This window comes from Vombatus ursinus, unplaced genomic scaffold, assembly GCF_900497805.2.
Source record: "Vombatus ursinus unplaced genomic scaffold, bare-nosed wombat genome assembly UNPS02009835.1, whole genome shotgun sequence".
Classification (NCBI taxonomy): domain Eukaryota; kingdom Metazoa; phylum Chordata; class Mammalia; order Diprotodontia; family Vombatidae; genus Vombatus; species Vombatus ursinus.
The window spans coordinates 3,365,752-3,372,520 of NW_020949613.1; the positions used below are offsets into that span (position 1 = coordinate 3,365,752).

General features: G+C 35.3%; 1 pseudogene; it reads left to right on the forward strand.

Moving 5' to 3' along the window:
• LOC114036393 overlaps positions 1-3,813 on the forward strand; it is a 4,945-nt pseudogene extending 1,132 nt beyond the window's left edge.
• The last annotated feature ends 2,956 nt before the right edge of the window (positions 3,814-6,769 follow it).

The window sequence follows — 6,769 nt, forward strand, 5'->3', positions numbered from 1 at the left end:
TTCTTCTTCTTCTTCTTCTTCTTCTTCTTCTTCTTCTTCTTCTTCTTTTCTTCTTCTTCTTTTTCTTCTCTTCTGCTTCTTCTTCTGCTGCTACTGCTTCTCTTCTGCTTCTTCTCCTTCATACTCTAATAAAATATTGTAATTTTATGTATAGTCTTCATTGTTAATAAAATATGGATAAAGAGAGAGATAAATGGCAAGCCCACTGGCAGAATAAAGAACAAATGCTGCAAATATAGTAGAGAATACTTGAGTGAACAGTAAGTAAAAAATGTATAATTCCATTTCAGTTACTCCAATAATTCTTGTCCTTCTTTGAAAAGCATTTAGCATGGGGCAGCTAGGTGGCACAGTGGATAGAGCACTGGCCCTGAACTCAGGAGGACCTGAATTCAAATCTGGCCTCAGACACATAATACTTCCCAGCTGTGTGACTCTGGGCAAGTCACTTAACCTCAATTGCCTCACTAAATATATGTATACTCTTAAAAAAAAGAAAAACATTTAGTATAGTAGCTGGTATATATAGTAGGTGCTATATAAATGCTTATACCCAAGTCCTACTATAACATCTGATGCTGTAATATACAATGAGTCAAGGCAAGAAAATTGGGGGGTAAGTGGTGAATAGGAGCAGGAGAAACACAAACTTTGTTTGGCTTTTCCTCCTTTATTCCACTTTTCAGTCAATATTTTAAAAAAGTTGAAATATCAGATTTTGAAGGGAAGTTAGAGGCCATTTAGTTTAAACTCAGCTCTACTACTTCCTGTATAACCTCTGTGACCTTCAATAAATTAATTAACTTATTTGGGCCTCAGTTTCTCATTTTTAAAATGAGAAGGTAGCCTAAATTATCTCTAAAATTTATTTCATCTCTATCTCTTTTAATCTTATAGAAACAACTAAATTAAAGATATTTTCAAAGGAACTTAACAAAGGTGGAAGAAAAGGTAAATCAATCTGGGTCAAAGCAAAAGAAAGAGAAACTCAGAGAAAGAATTTACAAAGAATAAAATTCTCTGAACTACTTGTAAATATTTGTTTCTCAATGTATTAAGATTTGCTATAAGAATCCTTTGCAGAACAATTTAAAACATAATTAAGATTGAAAGAGACACCTCTGGTACTGACATAATTCAGAGGACATCCTGATGTTTTATACATGTCTTTATTTTCTTATAAACAATAGTAATAAGCACACATTTACATTCAATACCATTTCTCAACTTACATGGATAACAAACTAGTTTAGACTTTCATCACTTGAATTATTGCAAAAGTTTGCTCATTAGTTTTGATAGAGAGGATCATAGAAAATAAAATGGATAATTATGACTACATAAAACATTAAACTCTGAACGAAAAAACAAATTACTTAAGATTAAAAGTGAAACAACTAGGGAAAAGTCTTTGAAAAAAAGTTTCTCTGAGAAAAGTCCAATTTCCAAGATATACAAAGAATTGATTCAATTCATTTCCTAATTGATAAATGGTCTAAATATATGAACACATGGTTCTCAAGGGAAGTAACACAGGCTAAAATGATCCCAAACCCTACTAATTAGGTAAAAACAAATTAAACAATTCTAAGATTACACAGATTCTGAGAATCATACCCATCAGTTTGGCAAAAATGATAAAAAAGCAAATGATAAATGTTGGAGGGATTGTGGGAAAACAGACACATTGATGAATTTTTAGTGGACTTTTAAATAGATCCAACCATTCTAGAAAGTAGTTTGGTATTATAGACACTATGTTATTAAATGTTTGTGCTTTTTGACTCAGCTTTACTCCTATGCCTATACCCCCAAACAGATCCGACTTAAGTTTTCACCTTCCCAATAACATCCAAAACACTTAAAATGCTTAGTTAATATGCTAGCTGGTGCATTTTCAAAATCTCTTTTCCTTAAGCATCTAATTATCGAAACCCACAAATATCTCCTCTCCCATAAATTACCTTTTATTCATTTGTATAGAGTTATATGTAAGAATTAGGACAGTGAAGTATAGTAGATAGAGAGCTGGCCTTTGGGCTAGGAACAGTTTTGCTTCTTATATATATTGACTAGATGACTCTGACCACTTGCTTAGTTCTCAGTACTCTAAAGCAACTCTAAGGCTTTAAGTTGCAGAAAAAAATGTGCTGACCTGTGTTGGTAGAGGGAGATTTCTCACATGAGAGTTCCCTATTCTGGGGAATTCCCAGGTCAAGTACCCATTCTTATATTTGTATATGTTGTTTTCTCCTATAGAACGTAAGCCTCTTGAGTCAGGAACAGGTAGGTGGTTCAGTAGATGGAGTGCTGGACCTGGACCCAGGAAGACCTCAATTCAAACTTGAGTTTAACCTGAAACACTTAGTAGATGTGTGACTCTAGACAAATCATTTAGCCTCTATCTTCCTCAGTTTCTGCATCTGTAAAATGGGGATAATAATACTTCTACCTCCCAGGATTGTTGTGATGATAAAATATACAATATTTTTAAAGCACTTTGCAAATCTTAAGAATTTACATAAATACTAGTCTGTTATTATTAATATTATTATTAGGAAGGGAATATATGTATAACAAGTCTTTACTATGTGTCAGGCATTATGCTTAGCATTTTATCAATATTATTCCATTTTAACCTAACAACAACTCTGGAAAATAGGAGCTATTATTTCATTTTTGCCTTTATATCTCCACCCCCTATAATATTTCTTGGCACATAGTGGCACTTAATAGATGCTTGGCTCTTTCCTCCGGTTCTTCCACTAAGACGGCATCCCAAAAAGAAGGTATCTGCTAGGCCTTCACCACTTCATCTTTTTGGAAAGGCAAAGGCAAAGGCAGCTTGGGAGATTCAGCCGTGAAAGAAGTGAATACCAATGGACTGATTGTTTTGAAAATTATTAAACATCACCAAGAAGAAGGACAGGGAAATAAAGTTGTCCAAGTGGTACTTTTGGGTCTGGAAGTGGAAGGCAGACTTGAAATCCCCAATTATTTTCCCTTTCCCCAGCACAAGGAAGATGGTGCTGATTTTGATGAAGTCTGGTATGATATTTTGATGAAGTCAGAAATGATGTACAATCTTCATCATATAAATATTGATCATCTTCATGTTGGTTGACACCAGTCCACATAATACACCTCTTTTGTCACCTGTGCTCTCCTGCATTCCCAATTCAGTTACCAACATACAATTGAAGAGGTGGGATAGCTTATGATCCCATAAAAACTGTTTAAGGGCCTCTATCTGTTAAGGTATACAGGCTCACTCCTAAACTGATGGAAGTTTGTAAAGAGATTTTTCTCCTGAAGCACTGAAAAAAGCAAACATCACCTTTGAGCACATGTTTAAAGAAGTGCCAATTATAATTTTAAAAATCACATCTGATCAACTTACTAATGTGGGAACTAGAAAGGAAATCAGCTGTGGCAGATAAACATGAATTACTCAGTCTAGCCAGCACTAATCATCTGGGGAAGAGCCTGCAATTGTTGATGGACAGAGTGGATGAAATGAGTCAGGATATAGTTAAATATAACATCTATATGAGAAACACCATTTAAGCAGCAGCAACAGAAACATCAGTAGTCACCAGGAGAATTTACAGCATCAGAGCTGAAGACAACCTCCTATCCCTGAAGAAGACACATTCATATTCTTCAAATCTCCTCAGAGACCTGCTGGGTTGGATTCACTGCTAATTGCAGGTCAAATTAACTAACACTTATTGCTAGAACATCAAAGAGTTCACTGCCAAGAACATGGGCAAACTCTTCATGGCTCAGGCTCCCCAAGAATACAACAACTAGAAAGAGGAAATCCATGACACCTGGTATAATAATTTGTTTCCAGATAGGGTGTCTGATATGTACTCTGAGATTACCTGCCAATGGCTCTTTCAAGAAATATAATTTTCTTAATGAAAGTGACAATACTCATTTGATATCATTGGCTCATTTTGGCAGTAAAAAAAATAAAAATTGTTTTTAATATTAAAAAATAGCTGTTTGATGATTTGAATGATTGATTAGTAGACTGACAAGATAAGAGGTAGTAGACAAAGAGAATATCAAAATGCCATGTTGTGCTAGTAGAAGATGTAAACTCTTTCATTCCCTTGATGGCCAGTGTAGCACAGTAACATTTTGAGACTAAGTGGTAATCATAAGGCCTATACTCAAGGCTATCAGAAAGAGCATATTTACTTATTTAAATAAGGTTGATCAGCATCTTAACTTGTAATTGCATCTCGACTCTTTCATATCTGCAAGGTGTTCAAAATTACATGCTCTTTTAGAAAACAGGGCTTACAAAACACATATCACATTTTAAAACAGCTAAATAAAATATTGTAGAGTTGGAGAATGGTCTCTACCGGCCCTCAAATTTGACAAATCTAATACTAACATTGATTGCTTTCTTTTCATTACTAATGCTATTATTTTCTCTTTTAAGGGATTGGCATCACGTGTTTTTACCAATTGTGTGGTCAAATAAAAGGTATCTGAGACACTGAAGCTCTAATGTCAATGTCCTAAATTAAGGGAAAAAAAGAATTTAAAGCAGGAGCTCTCTCATCTAGGGAAGAATCGATGTGGAGCAGCTGTTGATAGTCATTAAAATGTTAGCAGTGCCTTTGGAAAGTTAAAGGGCTAGAACTGAATTTTTAGGCTTATAATTTGTCTTAGGAGTCTCAATTGCTAAAATGGATCGTAGTGAATTAAAGGTACTGGAAGTGTGTGCAATTAACATTATGAAGAGAGAGTATAAATCATCTTGCTTGTTGATTTGAATCTCTTCCAAAGATTATGTTTTATAATGAAGATGTAAATTATAGTATAGAGGTTATTTATATTTTGACTTGCTCTAGGGAGACAGAGCAAGGTTTAGCATGCATAGTCTTCTTTTAAATAGGTTAGCAATGTTGGGATATTTTGACAATAATAGCTAGAACCTGAATTTTGAAAAGCTTACAACATTTTATTATAGAATTTTAGGTCATACCATGTCAATTACCAACCCCCCATCATTTAATCATATTTGCATTTCACTGATCATTTAATAAAAGCATGGGGCAGCTGGAGGTCCTTACCATTTCATTTGGTGGAAAAGTTAGCATCATGGATGTAGTAGGATGAAAAGCAATAGATTTCTCAGGAGCTATCTTGGCATAATTGGATGACCTATATATAGACTGTAATCTAGTATTATTAATTGGCACCTGGTCCAAGTCTTTAATAAATAGAGCCAAGTTGGTAGCAGAATAGGACAAGTAGCCCAAAATGGGGAGGGAGGGAGGAAGGGGGAGGGAGAGAGAGAGAGAGAGAGAGAGAGAGAGAGAGAGAGAGAGAGAGAGGATGGTAACTATAATGATTATGGAGAAATGGTAATGTGAACAATAAATGGAAAACGCATTCTCCCCACCTCATCTCTACTTATTCCTGAGGTATGCCTTGTTCCCAACATATACTCTGAACTCATTTTCTTGCTCTGGGCTGATGTAGTGAGCACTGAGGATGACAAGACAGCAGATGGAATAAATAAACAATTACACAGCTCCTGAAGAAATTTATTCTTTGAGACTCCTGAGTGGAGAAATTTACCAGGGGTGAAATATTGAGTCTTTTTGGCAGGTTTTTTTTTCTCCTTAATTCTATGCGGACCCATTTTGTGTGTGTGTGTGTGTGTGTGTGTGTGTGTGTGTGTGTTGTCTTTTCATTGTCACCTAAGGTATGGTGTGGTTTATTATCTGATCCAGTATATGATGTAATAGTTCTTCATCACTGATAATTTTTCAATGAATTTTAGCTTAAAACATGATCATTCAAAACAGTGGTCATAGATGTGTTTCATACATAGCTTTCAACATAATCTCTGGAAAATAAAATAACCCTTGGCTTGATGTGTAGCATTTTGTTCTAAAGGTTAAAAAACAATCTATCGTCAACATAGAATTTATATTAAACTGACTGTTCCTTGGCTGTTTCTAGATTTTATGAGGGATAGTCCTTCAAAAATTGTAGTGGTTAGGGTATAGTTAGATGGCACAGTAGATAAAGCACTGGCCCTGAAGTCAGGAGGGCCTGAGTTCAAATCTGGCCTTCAGACACAAAGCACTTACTTGCTGTGTGACTCCAGGCAAGTCACTTAACCCCAATTGCCACACCAAAGGAAAAACAAAATTATAGTGGTTATTCCTCAAACAAGACATAGAGCAATGTGCTATTTTCACCAAGCTCTAGAGTAAAGGTGCTTTTAAAGTCCAAAGTTAGGTAGTTCAAATAAATGTATTCTTCGGCAAATGTTAAACTGTAATGTCTTTATATAACCCATTGCCTAGGGACCCTCAAGGACTCTGGACTGGTATGAACCTAGTTCCATACTAAAAATTTGAACCTTTTGACTTAGTGTCCACACTTCGACTAATCAGAGAAGTCTTTATTGCTCATCTCTAGAGTACACCATTTGGGAATGGCAGCTACTCCAAGAGCTGAGCAGGTACTCAATATGCAATATAGTTATTGGATATGGTAAGGCTTTTATTTTATTTTCCACAGAAAATGCACACAATTTAATCACCACTTATGCATTGGAGTCTGTTTACAAATAGAGAAATATAAAATAATCAAATAGTCTGTCAGCTCCACCTTCCCTGGAAGGGAACTGAACTTGGGAGTTGGGACATTTGGAACAATATGTTGTCATTTTGGTCCCTCTTCAATACAGGCATGTACATGGTCTCCTAACAACTTATAGTATGATTCT